The following is an 18830-nucleotide window of genomic DNA, read 5'->3' on the forward strand; positions in this document are numbered from 1 at the left end:
CAAAATTTCTTCTAGATTTCTTTTGTAATTATTTAAGGAATTCCTGCAGCAGATAGTTTTGGAATACCTTCGGCAATCCCGATATTACTTGCATTGAAAATTTATTTGAGAATCTTATCAGCAATTTTCTTGGAAATTTTGGTAACTTCGATTATTTCTGCGGGAACTTCTTCGGTAATTCATATGGAAATTGATTCGGCAAATTCCTTAACGTTGAACTTTTCGTCATTGAAATCATCGTCATCATCAAATATTCGAAAGCAGTTTTTTCGTTCAAAACAAAAGTTTTTGCTATGAAAATATATTCACTGTACTCCACATGAGGAATACAATGCAGTGAATATATTTTCATGATCCTTGTTTTGACTTGCAGCGAGAAAACTGCTTTTTATTTTCCGAAAAATAATGACGAATGCTTGAGCCTTAAAGATTTCCTTCGAAAATTTATTTGAAAAAGAAAATCTTTGGTGGTTCTTTAAAAATTCTGTCACGGTGATACTACGACAATTACTTTTGGAATTCTTTCAAAATCTTATTCCGGAACTCCTTTGATGATTTCGGAAAATTATTTGAGGATTTCTTCGAATTTTTTTTGTGAATGTTTGTGAAAGTTTTTAAAGAATATATTTCGGCAATTTATTTTGAGATTGCATTTAGCCAATTAAAAAAAAGCCTTGGTGTTTTCTTTAGGAATTCCACCGGTAATGAATTCCTTTGCAACTACTTTGAAGGATTTTTTTTATCTGTATTAGCGAGATTTTTAGCCCTAGGCTAGATGGGTAGATCACGCCCAAAACCGGTCGACGTAAAGGTAATTTTAATCTTTTCTTGAAGATTGTAAGAAAGATAAGTGTTATGTCTTGTCTCATGTCGCGTCTCGTGTGTGTCGTGAAGTTCTAACGTTAGCATAAACTGTAAAAGTTAATAGTTCCTTCAGCATGTTTTTTTTTTTAATTTCTGTGGTAGCTTCATTAGAATTTAATTTGTTTAATTTCTTCTGAAATTATTTTAGCATTGTTTTCCAGTTGTTTTGCAAATTTCTCAGGCAATTTCATCGTGATTACTTTTGCAATTCTTTATGATTTAATTCCAGTTATATCTATTCCTTCCGAAAATTGCTGAATTGGAAAATCAGAAATTCTAAACTGGGCTTGCTTGAAGAAAATCCTATGAAAGTCACGGAAAGCTTCCTGACAAATTCCAAAAGAAATTACTGGAAAAATTTCCATCAAAATTACCTTAGAACTTTCGAAGTTGTGGAGTGGACCTGGTGTGATGGTTAGATCACTTGACTATCACGCCGAGGACCTGGGATCGAATCCCACTCCCGACAAACTCACAAAACAATGTGAGTTCTTCCTTCGGAAGGAAAGTAAAGCGTGGGTCCAGAGATGAACTCTTCGTTTTTGGACGTGTACGAACAACGTACGAAAATCAACGCAGTCAGTCGGACATTGTCCTGTAGATCACGCCCGAAACCGGTAGTTTTGATCTTTTCTTGATGATTGTAAGAACGATAAGTGTTATGTCTTGTCTCATGTCGCGTCTTGTGTGTGATGCTGAAGGAACTTGCAAAGAAATGGCCATACTGTGGTCTAGCGAACACGGAGTCGTGGGTTCGAATCCCACCCATCTCTGAATTTGTCATTTAGCTATAATCCGTGCCTTCTAATTAATTATAAGTTTATCCCGTATATCCCTAAACGATTTCACTAGAGATTTTTCTAGTAATACCTCCTGGAATTTCTCTGGTAATTCTAACTATTCCTGAAATTCGTTTAGGGAATCCTCTAGAAATTTATATTGGAATTTCTTCAGCTGGAATTCCTTGAAGAAGACCAAGAGGAGTTCCAGGAGTAATATCATGATTAATTTCTAGAGCAATTCATGAATAAAAACTCTAGAGGATCTCCTGGATGAGTCTTAAGAAAAATCCCTGGAAGAATCAAAGGCATTTCTGAAAGTGTCCAAGGAAAATTGCCTAGAAGAATCCCAGCAAGAATACCAGAAGAAATTCCTAGAGGGATTCCTGCAGGTATCACAATAAGAATTTCTGGAGGAGACCTAGGCTAGGAGGCATTGCTGACACATTAGAGGCAGCAGGAATCGCTTATGGAATCCCAGGAGGGAGTTCCTGGATGAAAGTCAAGAGGGGTTCCTGGAGGAATCCAATGATGAATATCTTGAGAAATCCAGCTGAAATTCCTGGAGGAAGAGCATGAGAAGCTTATGAGAGAATACTTGGTTAAAAATTCCTGGAGGAATCACCGGAGAGCTTCTGAAGAAATCACAGGAAAAATCTCAAGAGGTACTATTTGCAGGATTCTGGGATGTATCATTGTAGAAATCTCAGCATAAATCCTAGGATACTCCAGCAATTAGGAAACTACACAGGAAATGCCTGGGAGAATCCAAAGAAAGAATCCTTGGAATACCTAGAGAAGTCCCTGCAAGAACCGGTAAAGGTATTTTGAAAGAATTTATAACGAAGGCCCTGATTGAATCGCAGAAGGAATTTCTGAAGGAATCTCAGGAAGATTTTCCGGAAGAATTTCAGCCACAATGCTAGGATAAATTCGTATAGGAATCACTAGAAGAATTTCTGGACGTATTCTAGTAAGAACTTATGGAGAAATTGCTGGAAAAACTGCAGGAAAACTTGTTTGAGGCATCCTTGAAGGAAGGCCAAAAGGAGTTTATGCAGGAATTTCTGGAGGAATCTTTGGATAAAATCTCTGAAGGAATTCCTGGATGAGTGCTTGGATAAATCCGTGCTAGAACAATCAAAGAAATTTCTGCAAGAATTCCAGGAAGTTTGCCTGGAAAGTTCCCAGCAAAAAAGACAGGAGAAAGCTCTAGAAGAATCCGTAGCATAATTTCTAAAGTTCCACAGTTAGAATTTCTGGAGGAAGAATAGCTGGAATAACCGCAGGAATAGCTTGAGGAATCCCAGCTTTAATATCTGGAGGAATTCTTAGAATCAGGAATACCGGGGGTATCCTAAAAGTAGATATACTACCTATTAGATATTGCCCGCATAAACTACGTAGACTCATTTCAGGCAATCTGAGACCTTTCTGCTTTCTTGTACATAGATTATTGTCCGTATAACGTTTTCGATATTTGTATGCACCGTATAAATTGGCCAGACAACACTTCCCCCTAAGAAAGCTGCTTTCTAGCAAGAATTTCTTCCGGGAGTTCGGTAACAGCCTCACTAACAGTTATTCCTTCCGGTATTGCTCCAGTAGAAAGTCCTTCTGAGATTCCTCCAGCAGGAATTCTGGTAAAAGTTATTCTGAAATTCCTGTACTGGTCTGGTAAGAAGAAGATCTTTTGAAAATTCATCGATATTTCTGCGGAAATTCCTTCAGGAGTTCCTTTAGGAATCCTTACATAAAAAGCCTTAAGAATTTCTCCAGCCGTTCTTTCAAGAATTGCTTCAAGAGTTCCGTCACGAATTAGTCCTGGAATTTTAAAATTTTCTTTCTTTCGCTATACAATATTTTTGTGATTTACTTTTTAGCGATTTTTCGCACATATAAGCTAGGGCCAGATTGGTCGATGCGAAAAGTCAAAGCATTTAATCACTCCATTCTGTCAGAAAAATACAATGGATTCTTCCTACTTTCAGATGTTTTTCATGAATTTCTCCAGCAGTGCTTTCAGGAATTGTTCTAAGAGTTCTGTTTATTGTTTTCCAAAAAACTCTTTCGGATATTTATTCTGGATTTTATTTATTTCAACAAACTATCAGGATTCCCACTAGGAGTATCTTTGGTCCTACCTGCAAGAGTTACTTTGGTAATTGATTCAGGAGCCCCATGAGAATTTCCCCAGGAGTTCTTTCCTCCGAAAGCTGCCTCAGTGTTAGAGTTTCAAAGGGAAATCTTCCAGGACATCTTTGAGGAATTTTTCCTGAAATCCCTCCTGGGGGGTACTTTTGTATTTTTGTTTTCAGGAATTCTTCCAGTAGTTTTTTTTTTTAAAGTCACTTCTGATGTATCTTCAAGGATTGGGGCTGTTCATAAACCACGTAAACCAAATTTGGCTATCTCAGACGGCCACCGCTTTCTCCCCTCGTAAACTTTCGTCCAAACAAGAAAAATTGAAATTTGTATGGAGCGTAGACTTTGCCCAGAGCCCCCCTCCCCCCAAAAAGTCCACGTGGTTTATGAGCGACCCCATTCTTCTAGACATCTCTTTGGAAATTCCAGAAATACGTTTGGAAATGTGTTCCTTCAATATAAGTTTCTTCGGCAAGTTCCCTGCGAATTTCTTCAGAAGAGTTACTACATTTGTTTCCAATACAGGCATACCTCGATAGTACGTACACCACCGCTTTGTTTAGTGTACGTACTATCGAAACGTACGTACTATCGAATCACAAATTTTTATTTCATATTTCATTTTCAAATCAAAGAATGTTATTTCTAGAACGTCGGGATTGCCAAAAAATTACATGTGGCCTATGGGTCCGTTAATTATGTAATTTTGCTTGTGCTTTTGTGCTCTGGGGATGCTTCGTAGAGGCATCTCATCTCTGGGAACTTATATTGATTTTATTTTAATTATCTTTTAGAACCATCCAAACTGGTCTAGATATAATTGAATCGATCTAGATCAGTTATACCTTGTTATAGAAACATTCTAGAAGTATTTTCTCCTGGAATATTTATTGTCGTGATATTTTCAAAATCTTCTGAACATCGCTCCATCTAGGACACCTCCAAGTTGGGATGTAACGCCAGAATGATGATGCCAGATATTATGACTGACAGAAAATATCTCTGTAAAGCGAAGAATACTGCAATCATTACATCAAACGTATTCGGTCATGCCTTTCATTTCGCTACATTTTAAAACTATTTAATGTTTAATGAAAATCCGTTTTAGGAGTCTGCATAACACAAATTCATAGTATCGGAGTCTCTGCTATACATCTACTAATGATTCGAACTCATTTTTGTAGAATAAAAATTAACTAAATTTTGGTGTCCGTACTATCGAGGCAAAATGTACGTACAATCGAGGCAAAATGTACGTACTATCGAGGGTACGCACTATGGAGGGTACGTACTATCGAGGTACGCCTGTAGTTCCTTCAAGAAATCTTTCAGGATTTTCTTCGGTAATTCCTCTAGGAGTTCCTACGGGAATTCCTCTTGAAGTTCCGATTCGAATTTCTTCAGGAATTTCCAACGGAAGCTCATCCGGGAGTTCTCTCAAGAATTACTTCAAGCGTTTTTTGGGTATTACTCCAGAAGTTTCTTCGGAAATTCCATCTAGAGCTGTTTCTGGGAACTCCTCCAGGAGTTTCCCAAGAATTTATTCAAGATCTTTCCTAAGGAGCTTCTGGAACATTTTCTTAAGGTACTTCTGAGAGATTCTTAAAGGATTTCCAGAGAAATTTCCGATGGAAGTTTAGGAGAAGCCTTTAAAGAATTCCAGAAGGAATTCCTAGTCGGAAGCACTCCTGATAAAATAATTTAAAAAACTCATGGAGTAATTATTGTTAAAAAAATCTTGGATAAATTCCCGAAGTTACTTTTGAACGAAGTTTTGAAGAAGCTCCTGAATAAATTTATTTAAGAATTCTTGGCAAAATTGAGAGTTTTTGAAAATCGGGTTTTCATACATTTTGAACGGGGACTTGGGCTTGGCTCAGGACTTGAAACGTCAAAAAACACAGTAGGCAAGACAAAGTTTGCCGGGGACAGCTAGTAAATATTGAAAGAACACTCGAAAGAACTGCTGGCAAAATTTCCGATGAAATTCCTAAATAAACTATCGATGGAACTTCTGAAGGAATTTCCTATGAGTCTCCACAAGGGATTCCCAATTGAACACCTTGTGGAACTCCTGGAACAATTTCCAAAGAAATTCTAGAGGCTGTTCTCGACGGAGCTCCTGGAGAAATTCTCAGGGTAACTCCTTTGGGAACTCCCGACGGACCTTCTGTAGGATTTGCCAATGGAACTTCTAAAGGAATTCCCAATAAAACTCGTGAAAGTATTTCCGGAGGAACTCCTGGAGAAGTTACCGAAAGATCCCTGGAGGAATCCGATGGAACTCTTGTGGATGAATTCACTACGGAAGTCTTGGAGGAATTCCGAATAGAATTTATAGAGGCATTGTCGATAGATTTTCGACAGGAATTCCTAATGGATCTCGTGGAAGGACGACCAAATGATTTCCTGAGTGAATCCCCAATGAAACTCGAGGAGGAATTTGGCCAATAGTCCCTTTGCTTAGCTGAACATTGCTTAGACGCTAGCTGGCATTGAAACGATGATCAACAGTTCAGACGCTGTTGTAAACCGCTCCTAACGTGGGGAACAGCAGAATGCAACCAATGGTCACATTGGGATAGACTTCTTGATCTTCTAGAAGTTGCCGGAAAGTCAGTTTTGAAGCAACTTATTTTTTGTACGCTATGAGATACGAATACTATCTAACCATGAACAAAAATTCAAGGTCAACTGCCAAAGTGGCTCGTCACGCTATAAGCTATGAAAGAAATGCAGAACCCAGACAACCAGTCATCGTATAAGCTGTTGCATAAGATGATAAAGTGGAGTCCATATGCGTACATGCCTCCATTTAGGCGCATGTAAAATGTACGCATATCGCCTCCACTTTAACATCTTATACAACATCTTATACGATGACTGGTTGACTGGGAATGATAAAGAACTTATTCATAACAATGCGTAGATAATGTTTATTGAACGTTAGACAAGACTTCGCTTGAACGCTTTTTTAAGGCATTTAAGGCATCCAGATTTCTTGTATACAAGTGCATAGCAAAAATAACCAGCACCGTCGACGTAGCTGCATTACGTTAGGGTGCTCTGTGCACCACTAAAAAAACAACGTGTTTATTAATTTGAACGTAATCGAAACGATTAGTCTAGACACCGTTGCTAAATAAATCCTAACCGACATCGGCTTTTCATACTGGTCAGCCCGTCACCGTCGCTGGATGTGGCTTCATTCTTCATCAGCTGATTCTTCGCTCTACACCGTCCAGAACTAAGCAACCCATGCCAACAACAACAACAATACAAAGACAACAAGCAGCAAACCGCAAAACTCGTTCGCTAGTTGGTTGTTTATGTTTCGGGCTTATTCCGCCAACACACGCTTAGCGCCAGCCAACCTGCAGGTCCGGCTCGGTAGCCACGAAGCCTCGCGGGGTTGTTCGCGGATTGCTTCGATCTGCTATTGTTGCTGGTAGTCGTGGAAACGACGAGGCGCCGACCGCGACCGAAGAGTCGAGCCTTCGTGCTAATTCGTTGCCGACGAACGAATCCAGGTGTGCTGTGCACACCTTGCGGCCACGGTCTTCGGCAGCGCACTTTCAGTGCGGTTTTGGTTGCAGTAGTGTTCGGAGACTGACTGTGTCTGGTTGGTTGGGAATAGTGTTTGCGCGTTATTGCGCTCGCGTGTGTTCGCCGCAGTTCTTCTCGCGCGTTGTTTTCATTTACTGTGAGTGCTCCCTTTCGTGTGTATCGCGTGCCACGGGTCCATGTAGCCCAGAGGGCGCGCGTGGCCTACTGCTTGTGGGGTTCTTTGTTGTCCTGTTACCGTTGGGTTTTCACCTTGGTTGCTAGGGTTGCGCTGTTGTAGTGTTCTGTATGATCCGAGGAATTCCTTCGTTGTCCACGTGAGTAACCTCAGCAGCCAAGGTAAGGTGCTCATAAAACTCATCCAACCCGCATCGCTTGAGGAGAAAATCGATCGCCGCGCGTTATGAATTTGTCGCTCTCGTTTTTTTGGTTTTCTCGTTCGCTGTCGCCCCGTGCGTGATCGATTTCACCTAGTTTCGAACGCGGAGTGACGACCTCGGTCTGCGCCGCCTGCTGCGGGTGTTTTCGGCCACGGCGAAGAAGAAAAAATAGCAGTGCATTGGCGTGAAATAAATGCGGACAGCCGAAGAAAATTTGACGTAACTTTTTCTCTCTGATGCGGTCAACACTTTTAATTTCTGTAGCTGTGATTAGCCAATTGAGTGGATTAAAAGGGGGTAGAGCATATCCAGTGGAGTACGCAGTGAAGTGCCCAAACGCAATGCAAAACAAACCATCGAAGAGGAAAAGGAAAACAAACGCATGAACAAACAGAAAGGTGTAGGGGAGATCGGAGCAACAAGCGGCTCCAAAGGAATGACTCGATTTTAGCTATGAAACCGTAATACAAAAGTGCAACATGCTTTCTTCCAGTTACTGAAAACCGCGAATTAAATAACGGTGTTGAAGCGAAGCAAATTTCTTTTTATTACCTGCCGATCAATGAAATCAATGCACATTTGAAAGGTTTTGATTTTCTACTCTTTGTTACTGAAGTCATAATTCAAATGTCAACGCCTATTTTGTAGTCATGGCAAGAGCCGTTTATTCACTTGAAATGAGTCGTTTTATCCCCACGGAGCGTATTAAGCCGATTCACCCTAAAATCGATTGAGGAGGAATGCTACCATGCACCCAAGGGGAAACATTTGATCGATAAAGTTTACAGGTCGTTTCCGTGCTACTCGTTTTGAAACCTTAGCAGGCTGTTTAATTTTATAACATCTATCACATCAAAACCTGGACGAAGAAACTCATGGATTGCTATTCCAAAGAAGATATTTTTTTGCTGCGGTTGCTGAGATTGCGTATCGACGGATTTGTTATTGGTGATGCGGTTGAAAAATAGAAAAGTGTGAGCCAATAAACAAATATGTGATGCACACTGTACCGATGGAAAGTGGAATGTGGAGTGCTTGCTTCTGTGTGTTCATCATCATCATACCAGCAGCCTACATGGATTCGTGCTAATGAGTCAGCGGCGGCGGCTATTTGGTTGCTACGGCGGCGACCGCGCTAGGCCCCATGTAACAATGTTGGCTGGCTAATTCAATTTTTATTTTCATTTGTACGTTTATTGGCGCTCCTCCGTGGTAGTGCCAATAATGATTATCAGTTCAACAAGCTCGCCGATGGAGCGTAACGCGAACGTGATGCCATCGTGCAGGCGAAAATGACAACAATCGGACAGTTATGCAAACAACCACCGTGCCGCCGATCTAGGCGTCCAGTTGGTGTGCAGAAGGTGTTTGGTATTGGAACGAACCTTCATAACCCCCCGAAGGAAATGGGACCACCGGATGGAACGGGGTTCCGGTTTGTTGTGGCTCTGAAGGACTGTGTAGACTGTGTCTTGCAAGTTTCGAGGACGGTGTGAAGAAGTGGTGCTGCTCGCTGATGGATGTGTCACGTTTTTACGATGGTCGTGTGAATCACATGACAGCTGACTGGTTGGACTGATTATCACTGCGATAGTGCATGGTCAAGGGCTTGAAAGCTGGTGGAATGCACTATCTGGTCGATCAGTAGGCGACGGACTACATTCATCGGTTATTGCCTTTTCGTGTAAGTATTACAATAACAATTGTAGAAATATACTTGTCTTCATACATTTTGCTCAAGTGTCTCTGGCTGCATCAAGGTCTGAATCTTGGGTTGTAATACATATTCTGAATAAATTAGCTGAAGATTTTTTTTTTTTTTTTGTAAAAATTCAATATCTCCTTTGATTTAAACATTTTAGCCTGCATTCATAGTTCAAATTTAAAGGGAATAGTACGTAGATGCAATTGACTGTTCCGAATTCACAGGGGATTTTTCGGCTTTCAGTCTGTTAAGTAATTGAAACGAAATTATCTTTCCTACGCCCAACCCATTGAAACGTTGCTAATCATCTACTCTTTTCACTGATGATTAATAAACAATTTATAATTATCTGTCATAATTTGTTAAAGTTTTCATCCCAGAACTACAGTCGACTCTCTACATCTCGATATTGAAGGGATCATCGAGAAAGGGAGAGAACGAATTCAAGAACCAATTCGTAATGCACAATAGATTGAAAAATCGTCCGTAGCTAGAAAAAAACAACAAAAAATCAGATGTCACTTCACCTTCCCAGAATGTTTTGCCCCTAAGAAACGGGCAAATCGACATATGGAGAGAAAATTTAGAACAAAAACGAACAAAGATCGCAACGAGATAGAGAGATATCGAGATAGGGAGATATCGACATGTAGAAAGATAGAATGTATGCATATTGAAGGGACCGACCAAACCATCGAGATAGGGAGAAATATCGAGATGTAGAACATCGACATGTGGAGAGTCGACTGTAGTTCTGGAATGGAAACTTCAAAGAACTCCAGCCTACTTAACCAAATGAATGGTCGCAGAACATAGTCTTCGATACTCAAAAAGCCTTAAAGCACCGCTAGAAGCTTCATGATACATGCATTGGGTGATCTAGGTCATCCAAATTACTATGGAATTGATTACTTAAGATCTACATAATCTGTAGCCATTTTCTATTCAATCTGTCTAAGAAATTGAGTCTTTGAAATTTGAGTTACAATATCTACACACTGGGTCATGCTTTAATTGTAACGAATGTTCGTGGAATGTAGTCTATGCAACCGATGGAGCTTCAGTGCACAGCAATAACACCTTTGGTACATTTATGAGATATTCTGGGCCATCCAAATTGTTCTGGGATTACGACCCTCAAGGTATATTAGCTCTACTATTGTTTCTTTTCACTCTTTAGGCGTAATTCATTCACGATTATCTCTGTTGTACCTCGTCATAATACGAGCATATCTATGTGTTGCTATTTTAGTGCCCACTGGCATACAAATGGACTCCAATGTATTCTGAAGTGTGGATCGTAATATCTGTATATCTTAGTGTAGCAGCAAATTTATATCTAGAGAATTCATCGAAAAATTTCTTCAAACTTTTTTCCTGAAGTTTATCCAGATTTTTTTTTAAATCTAGTACTTTTGAAGTTCCGGAAAGCACTCAAAAAGCAAAATGTTTTCTAAAGTTTACTCGTGGAATTACTAAAAGCTGGTCTCCTGAAATTCATTGATACAAAATTTAAGAATTCTTCTGAGAAATTCCCGGAGAATTCCACAAAGGGTGCGATTCTACGAATCCTCAAGAAGGTTTCACCGGATATTTCTGCAGAAACTTCTCTAACAATAATTCCAGAATCTTTTCAAGGTTTGTACAGAATTTCTCCAACGACTCCTATAAAAAAATATCCAAGAATTTGCCCGACAATTTCAACAGGACATCCTGAGAAGGAATCTTCCAGCAATATTTGCTTTCTAAAGAAATATCCAGAAATTCCTACAGTAGTTTTCCTATAAAGTTTTCAAAAAAATTCACAGAATATGTATACAAGGACTTCTTCCAATGATTCCACAGAAATTTTCTTCAAATATTGCTCCATAAATTTCTATGTGCGATATTTCGGAAATTTCTTATACTAGTTCTAGATTATTCTAAAAATATATGCTTTAGAAATTTATTCGAGAATTCCAGAAACACATTTTGGATATTTTTTTTACACTTTTTGCGAGGGTTATTCCAAGGATCTTCCGAGACATCATGTCAAGTTTTTTTTTCACAAGTTTTCTTCGAGGATTTCTTGTATAACTTTCTTCGAGAAATCCTCTAAAAATTCTTCTGGTGTTTTTTTTTCCTAAACTTTCTTCGGAAATTTCTTCTGAACCAGATCTGTGAATTAACCTCCGATTTTTTTTCCGAGAATTCTTCAAAGGGCAAAGAAATTCTTTCGAGAATTGATCCAAAAATTGCTGCGTTGATTCGTCCGAGGATCTCTCTAGCTTCCAGAAGCTTCTTTCAGAAGCTTCTCCAATAATTAATCTAAATCTTTTTGCAAGGATTCCTTCAAAATTTTTTCAACAACTGTACCAAAAAGCCCACCTAAAATATTCCCAAGAATTTCACCTTCGACTAGAAATTGTAACACTGACTCCTCCAGAATTTTCTTGAAAATTCTTCTCCAAAAATACTTTTATTCCAAAACTCTCGCATGGATTGATTTCTGCGCTCCTCTCCTCTTCTTGGCGTAACGTCCTCCCTGGGACAAAGCCTGCTTATCAGCTTAGTGTTCTATGAGCACTTCCACAGTTATTAACTGAGAGCTTCCTCTGCCAATGACCATTTTGCATGTGTATATCGTGTGGCAGGCACGAAGATACTCTATGCCCAAGGAAGTCAAGGAAATTTCCTTTACGAAAAGATCCTGGACCGACCGGGAATCGAACCCGTCACCCTCAGCATGGTCATGCTGAATACCCGTGCGTTTACCGCCTCGGCTATATGGGCCCTTTGATTTCTGCGCTGCAATTTCCAAAAAAATCTCCCTGGATTATTTTATAAAAATTTATTGAGAAACTAGAATTTTTTTTCTGAATTTTCACTTTTTCCGAAGTGTTTTTAAGGAGTTTCTCGAAGAATTCCTTTAGGGATAATGTCCTTGAACCATTTCAGTAAAGTACTCAATAAATACTCAGTCATCAAAGGAATATCTATAGTATATGTTGGAATTATTTCTACATCCAGCAGATAACACACGGAAATATGCGAATAAAAATTCTCAAAAAGTAATATCTAAATCCTGGGATAAACCGGAGACATTCGTGAAGCTTCCCAGCAAAATTTTGAAAAAAAGGGAGTTGGATCATTTGGCCAGGAGTTGTTTTTTTTATGGATTTTCCACTAACTCATTCAATTTCATACCAATAAGCTAGAATTTTTGGTACCACTTCCTAATCCCAAAAAGTCTTTTGGGGGGGAAAAAGAGAAGAAAATCTTAGCAAAAGACTATACTCCAAAATTGTTATTTTAGCGAACCTCAGTCATGAAAGCTCCATCTCCCCTCTCATGGTCAAATCAGGAGAAATTATTTATGACGGTAGACAATACAATCACCGAAGACTGCCAAAACGTCGGAACAGTATAAAAATCTTGTCTTGACCCAATCCCATAAAAGTCTATCAGTATCCAGTCGAAATCGCCATCGAAGATTTAAAATGAAAGTTTTTTTTTGGGAATTTGCTAAACTTTTTATTAGAGAATTCTGATAGTTTAATTGTTGTTTTGAAACGGTAATAAATTTCCCATAAGTAAGAGTTTTGTTTACTCTTGAACTTTGGTTTTATGGATAGCTTCAAGAAAACTATAGAACCTTTCATCTATAGTTTTGATAAAAGAATAAAATTGTGATTCGGCTATTGCTGTATTAAAACCGTAATAAAATCTAACAAAACCAAGCGGCAATAGAAGTGTTACTTGAGATATAATCCTAAGCATTCGTTATAACCACAATAAAGCTGCCCAAACTCTCAACAGATGATGATCCGTTCGATTAGCAAACGACATCTGTTGGTGACAAAGTAAAACTGCTAAAATATTTCTTGGAAATGATCGCTTTCTACTTGCGAATGATACCTGCTCTGGAACATTACGTGCAATTGCAGAAGATTCACTGCATCTTGAGCTGTCTTAGTTTTAGTTGAAGAAATTAAAATAAAATAATAGTCAATAAAAATCTTCATAACCGCTTTTTGGTTTTGGAATTTTTTTCAACTAGATTTTAAAACAATAAATCTCTTATACGGTTTGCAATACTTCTCCGAGAGTGGTCCATTTAATCGGAAGATGTTCCCAAAGAGGTTACCGAAAAGTGTTGATGTATGAATCAGTTTTAAAGCAAGTTTTGAAAATTGGTCACGAAAATCTCTTATAGATTCGAGCAAAACTCAAAATGTTTCTTGGGTACTGTTAGCCGGATCTGATTCTGATGAATAAATTTGCCAATCACGACAATTATCTAGCCTTTTAGGATTTCAATATGGAAAACCTTCTGTTGGCACAGCTCCGTACCACCCTTCGACAGCGCAACCAGTGCGCAACATGCATAGTCCACACAGGACGAGACAACACCGGCCGATGGACGAATTGCGCGCTGAGCATAGCTGTCAGTTATGTTGCGAGAAAAGTAGAGTGTAAGTAAAACATAAAAAGACTAGCGAGAAGGTAAACAAAATGGTTTGTAGTTACAAAAAGGCGAATTAGAAGAAAGGTTAGTTTGAAGCGAAATTGAAGTTCAAAGTTAAATGCAGTTCGAAATCCGTTGAAATTGTATCGAACTGATAGTAGGAACGGTGTTTAAAAGTGCCAGTTTGCTTGTGATTTTGTGATTGATTAAGGTCAGATAAACTAAGTAAATTTGTGGGGTTTTATTGGTTTTATTGGCAAAGCATAATTTTCATTTGTAGGATCCAACTGGACCAAAGCCCGCGCCAGAATACCGCTATACCTGGTAGGAAGAATAAAAGTAAACCATTAAATGTGAGTTATCATAATTAGAAATAAGCTTAAAAAGAAACCAATTAATTTAATGTTTGTATTATGTTTTTGCCATAATTCGAATCAAGTTTCAAGCTGTCACAACTAAAGTGCTGCTTTGAGAATTCGGTTTGATTTGGGTGGTCCGATTTCGAACACCTTAACTTTTTAGACAAAAACGCCACCTAGAAGACGGATTTCTAACTAAAAGCACAACCGTCAGCAAGTTCTTCGCCTGCTGACCGATTTTGTTGATGTATGCATTCTTCTGGATACTCAGATTTTCAAACTACAGGTGTTTGAATTTATTTGACACAAAGCGCTATCTAGTGGACAAAATTTGAGACAATATCTCCACAGTTAGCTAGCTCCGGTTGTGTTGAACAGGTTTACCGAAGTCACAATCCTTCTAGCTATTTTAAAATTCAAGATACCTTTTGATTTTTGTCGAAGACAGCATCCTACTAGCGAATCAGGGTTCCGAGATATATGGGCATGAACTTTATCGACACTATGTGCCACCTATTGGGTAAATTCCGAACCAAACATTTTCATATCAATTAGTTCTAGATTCACTAAACAACTTTACGGAGGACGGCATGCTTCTTGCTATTCAGATTAAAGAGATACAAGAACTTCAACGTTTTTGATGCTAGCGCTGCCAAGCGGCTGAATTGCGAGCTATGGGCTCCGTTACTAATAACCTCATCCTGCTAATAACTTTATCGAAGACACCATTCTTCTAACTATAGTCGGGATCTAATGGTGTCCGTTGAACAAAGTGTATAATCAAATTTGGTACCCCAAGACTATCTTAAATAACTCCAGGGCGGTGCCCGACCATTTCGTCGAATCTTATTTGGCCTAACGCCATTTGGCTGAATGCCATCTGGTCGAATGGGTCGTTTGGTCGAATGGCGTTTGACCATACCTATTATGATCAAAAGAATTCAGAAGAAGTTTCTGACATTCTTACTGCTAATATGCTCATCAGAATGATTTCCTTCTTTTAATCATCTTCCTACACTCTTAAAAAAAATAGGAATTTACACGTGACGTAAATCATCAACGTACGTAAACATTTCATGACTGAATGGCAAATTTGACTCAATTTTACATCCTTCATGTAAGTTCGAGTTGGTTGCACAAACCTATCTGACCAGATAGGTAGAAACAGTTTTACATTTATCGTTTCTCTCACAACTCGGTGATACAGCCAAGAGGTATAGTTATTCATTATTTAACTTACATATGTTTTATCTCTCGCTTCGGCTCTAACGATTGCTAGCTAGACTTTACTTGTAAATTGTAAATTTGTGTCAAACGGGCCGCTCCTTTTATTTGCATCCAAGTGAACTTAAATATACATGATTTTTTTCTAAGAGCGAAGTTTTGCCATTCAGAGATTAGTTGTGGTTGAGATTGCCAATATTTTAGCAAAGTTTTACCCTTTTTTGCCCACCATGGTGCAGAGCTTCAAACCTGAAGAGTTTTCAGATAAGTTGTGGATAATTATCAAAACTCATCATAAAACAAAAAAGCTGCACGCATTTTTGTGCTTTTTTGAAGACGGAAACAGTATGTTGGCGGGATGAAGATTAAAAATTGTCAATAGTCTTTAGTTTGACTTGCTATATAAGTTGCACAACTCTTAATTTGTAGAAAATGAAGAGATCCTCTGCTTTATTAGTGAAACTTAATGAAAACTTAGTGAAGTGGTTTCTGTCTTAACCTTAACCCCTCGTGGAGCGGACCTGGTGTGATGGTTAGAACACTTGACTATCACGCCGAGGACCTGGGATCGAATCCCACTCCCGACAAACTCGCAAAATGTGAGTTCTTCCTTCGGAAGGGAAGTAAAGCGTGGGTCCCGAGATGAACTAGCCTAGGGCTAAAAATCTCGTTAATACAGATAAAAAAAATCTTAACTTCATATAGCGCATTTAGTTCACCACTGGACTATCGCACTAGTTTTCACGAGTGCGAAAACGCTAATAAAAGTGCGCGATTGCATCAAATCAACTCGGTGTCTTCAGAGCACTTGTTCACCATAGATTGAAGAAATAGTGCGCCGAAGACATCAACCTGATTTGATGCAATCGCGCACTTTTATTTACGTTTTCGCACTTACGAAGTCGCAGTTTGCAGTCCAGTGGTGAACTAAATGCGGTATATCAAATGTTTGCTGAAGTTTTTGTAGAATAAAAATTTCCGACAAAACTTATAAAACCGATAAAATAATTGACGAAGGATTGGAAAATCACTGTCTTCTGGTGAAATTTGGTAGAATTTTTTTCAAAAACTTTGACGGTGAAAACACCAACCTACTGGTTTCCTATGTTTGTTTTTTGGATGCAGTATGTCGTAAAATTTTCGATATTCCTGAAAATACATGCTCAACATCATCAAATTCTTATGCTGACAGTCTTGGAGAATTCGATCTTTGGAAAAACTCTGGATGGAATATTATTTATAAATTCATGCAATCAATTACATTAATAATGCATTTTGATTGTGGATAAGTTTCAGAATGGGGGTATCAACAGAATTCCTGAATCATTTGGAACTTCTACCAAATCGAATTGTCCAATCTAACCTTGTCTACACAGCCGTTCATTGAAAGAATCCTGGAAATGGTAGAATCGACTACTTTTACCATTTTCCTTGTTATTATCAATACTTGCAAGGCATCGAAGATGATGCGTAATGAAGTGGCCAAGCCTACTATGCAGTGTCATTGATTACAATTAACAAAAATATGGAACGGCGACATCTCGTCAGTCGCTCCCATTGACCAATCCAAAAGCCTCTGTGGTAGTGATTTGTGTTCAAATTACCCGTGTATAAAAAAACTGTAAGAACTTGTTAATCATCTTTTGCTCTCTTGTATATGGATAGGCTTGCGATAGGTTTCGTGAGATAAAATTTGGAGAACTCAATATGTGTTTCAAATGTGAAACAAAAACGTTGGAAGTGACGTCGCTAAGAAAGTAAATGTCACTCCTTTGGAGCTCCTCTTCCTGGGGGATCCATCAACCTTGAACCACCACTGTAACAGCCTTGTAACTATTAATTAACGAATCAAAATGATTGTTCTGAGCGCAATTCAGCTGAATTACGCAAATTTTATCATCCTTTAAATGAGTAAGCATAAATCCGTATAAAAATGTCTTAAATTTGCGAAGATGCATTGAAGTTCTTCCAATTAACTTCATCAATCAGTCTCATTACTTTTTGGCTTGCAAAAAGCCGATCCAAGACATTTACACTAATTGAAGTGTCATTGAAGATGTAAAATCGACGACTACATACGATGCAGAAAAAAAAACAAATCTTTATATGGGCAATGTTTCATTCGCAACTATACCTCGTAAATACCCCATTGCGGAAGAAGGCGCACACTGACTGTTGGTCGCCGCAATTGGTCGGTCGATCCGGGGAAGTTCAGCATCCCCTTCGCGTGTAAAGTAGGTACCTATAGTCGTCATGCAAAGGAAGACGATTCATGGTCGGTCGGTTTGACCAGAAACAAAACTGGACTGGAATCCCCCCACATAGTTACACCTATCTATACGTCCATCTCTATACGGCGTTCAAAAGGCAATATAATTTAGCATTGTTTCTTAGCCAAAGGAATAACCCCAAAAACGAAACGGCTTCGATCGCATTTCAGCAGCGCATTCCACGGAACGGACGTTCCGTTAGAAGAGCTATATCGTGTGCTGTGCTAGTAATTATTTTGAGCATGACTAAGTATAAACCGAAACTGCGGACTAAGATGGGAAAATTATGATTTCCATACCGTCAGCCCAGCCGTCGAAGCAATGACCTTTCAATTGCCGTCACGCGGGCGGGCTTGAAAAAAAAAGAGTTGCAGACGGAGAAGTCTCTAGTTCGGAAGTAAAAAGAAAAATAAAAGCCAGACGGTTGGATTGGAAGGATGGAATTGACCAGACTGTAATGGGAGAAATGGTCACTGTGGCTGGGTAGTTCATTGGGTTCAGTTGGGTTAGTTGCAAACTAATGCTAGGCATCTCGAAATAATGATTTGAAGATTGGTAATCAGAAGCATGAATTAGTGCGATTCATAGAAAAAAAAATCAAGTATAATACATTATTTAAGTCATTTTGTGGGTGCTTGGATGTAATAATGCATGCTTTAGATACTCGTTTAGACTCATTTTTAGATGAACCATCGAAACGAGCATCTAAAGGAACCAACCACAGACACAGTTTCTCATTACTGTCTCGTTTTCAGTTATTTTAGGATAATTCAATACATTTTATTACGAGAACTCTGAAACATTTCCGAAGGAATCTCTGAATAATTTGTAGATGGAATTTATAGAATATACATACTTGCAGGGTAGTTTTTATTTAAGAATTCCATAGAAATTTATGGTTAGCTTGCATAATATTTGAAGAAATCTTTTTTTTTAAATCATGATTTAAGTATGAGTTCATTTATTTCGAAAGAATTTCTGGCGTTCTAAATAAAACAGTTAGACTAACATGTGAGAAGGGCGTAACAGCCAATGCGAATTTCTGCTACTCCCATTCCCTCTAGGCACATATCCATTTTTTCATGAAATCTTT

General features: G+C 38.7%; 1 protein-coding gene across 10 annotated transcripts in view; it reads left to right on the plus strand.

Annotated features, from left to right (window-relative positions):
- Window positions 1-18830, plus strand: part of LOC109415714 (bicaudal D-related protein homolog) — a 389546-nt gene that overhangs the window by 200299 nt on the left and 170417 nt on the right. For 2 of the 10 annotated variants that reach the window (XM_029868469.2, XM_062855600.1), the window contains exon 1: window positions 7367-7691. The gene's annotated coding sequence lies outside the window, so the exon portion shown is untranslated. Of the gene's footprint in view, window positions 1-7352; window positions 7692-18830 lie in introns of those variants that run through there. The other 8 variants (XM_062855603.1, XM_019689645.3, XM_019689643.3 and 5 more) reach the window with 8 other exon arrangements.

This window comes from Aedes albopictus, chromosome 3, assembly GCF_035046485.1.
Source record: "Aedes albopictus strain Foshan chromosome 3, AalbF5, whole genome shotgun sequence".
NCBI lineage: Eukaryota > Metazoa > Arthropoda > Insecta > Diptera > Culicidae > Aedes > Aedes albopictus.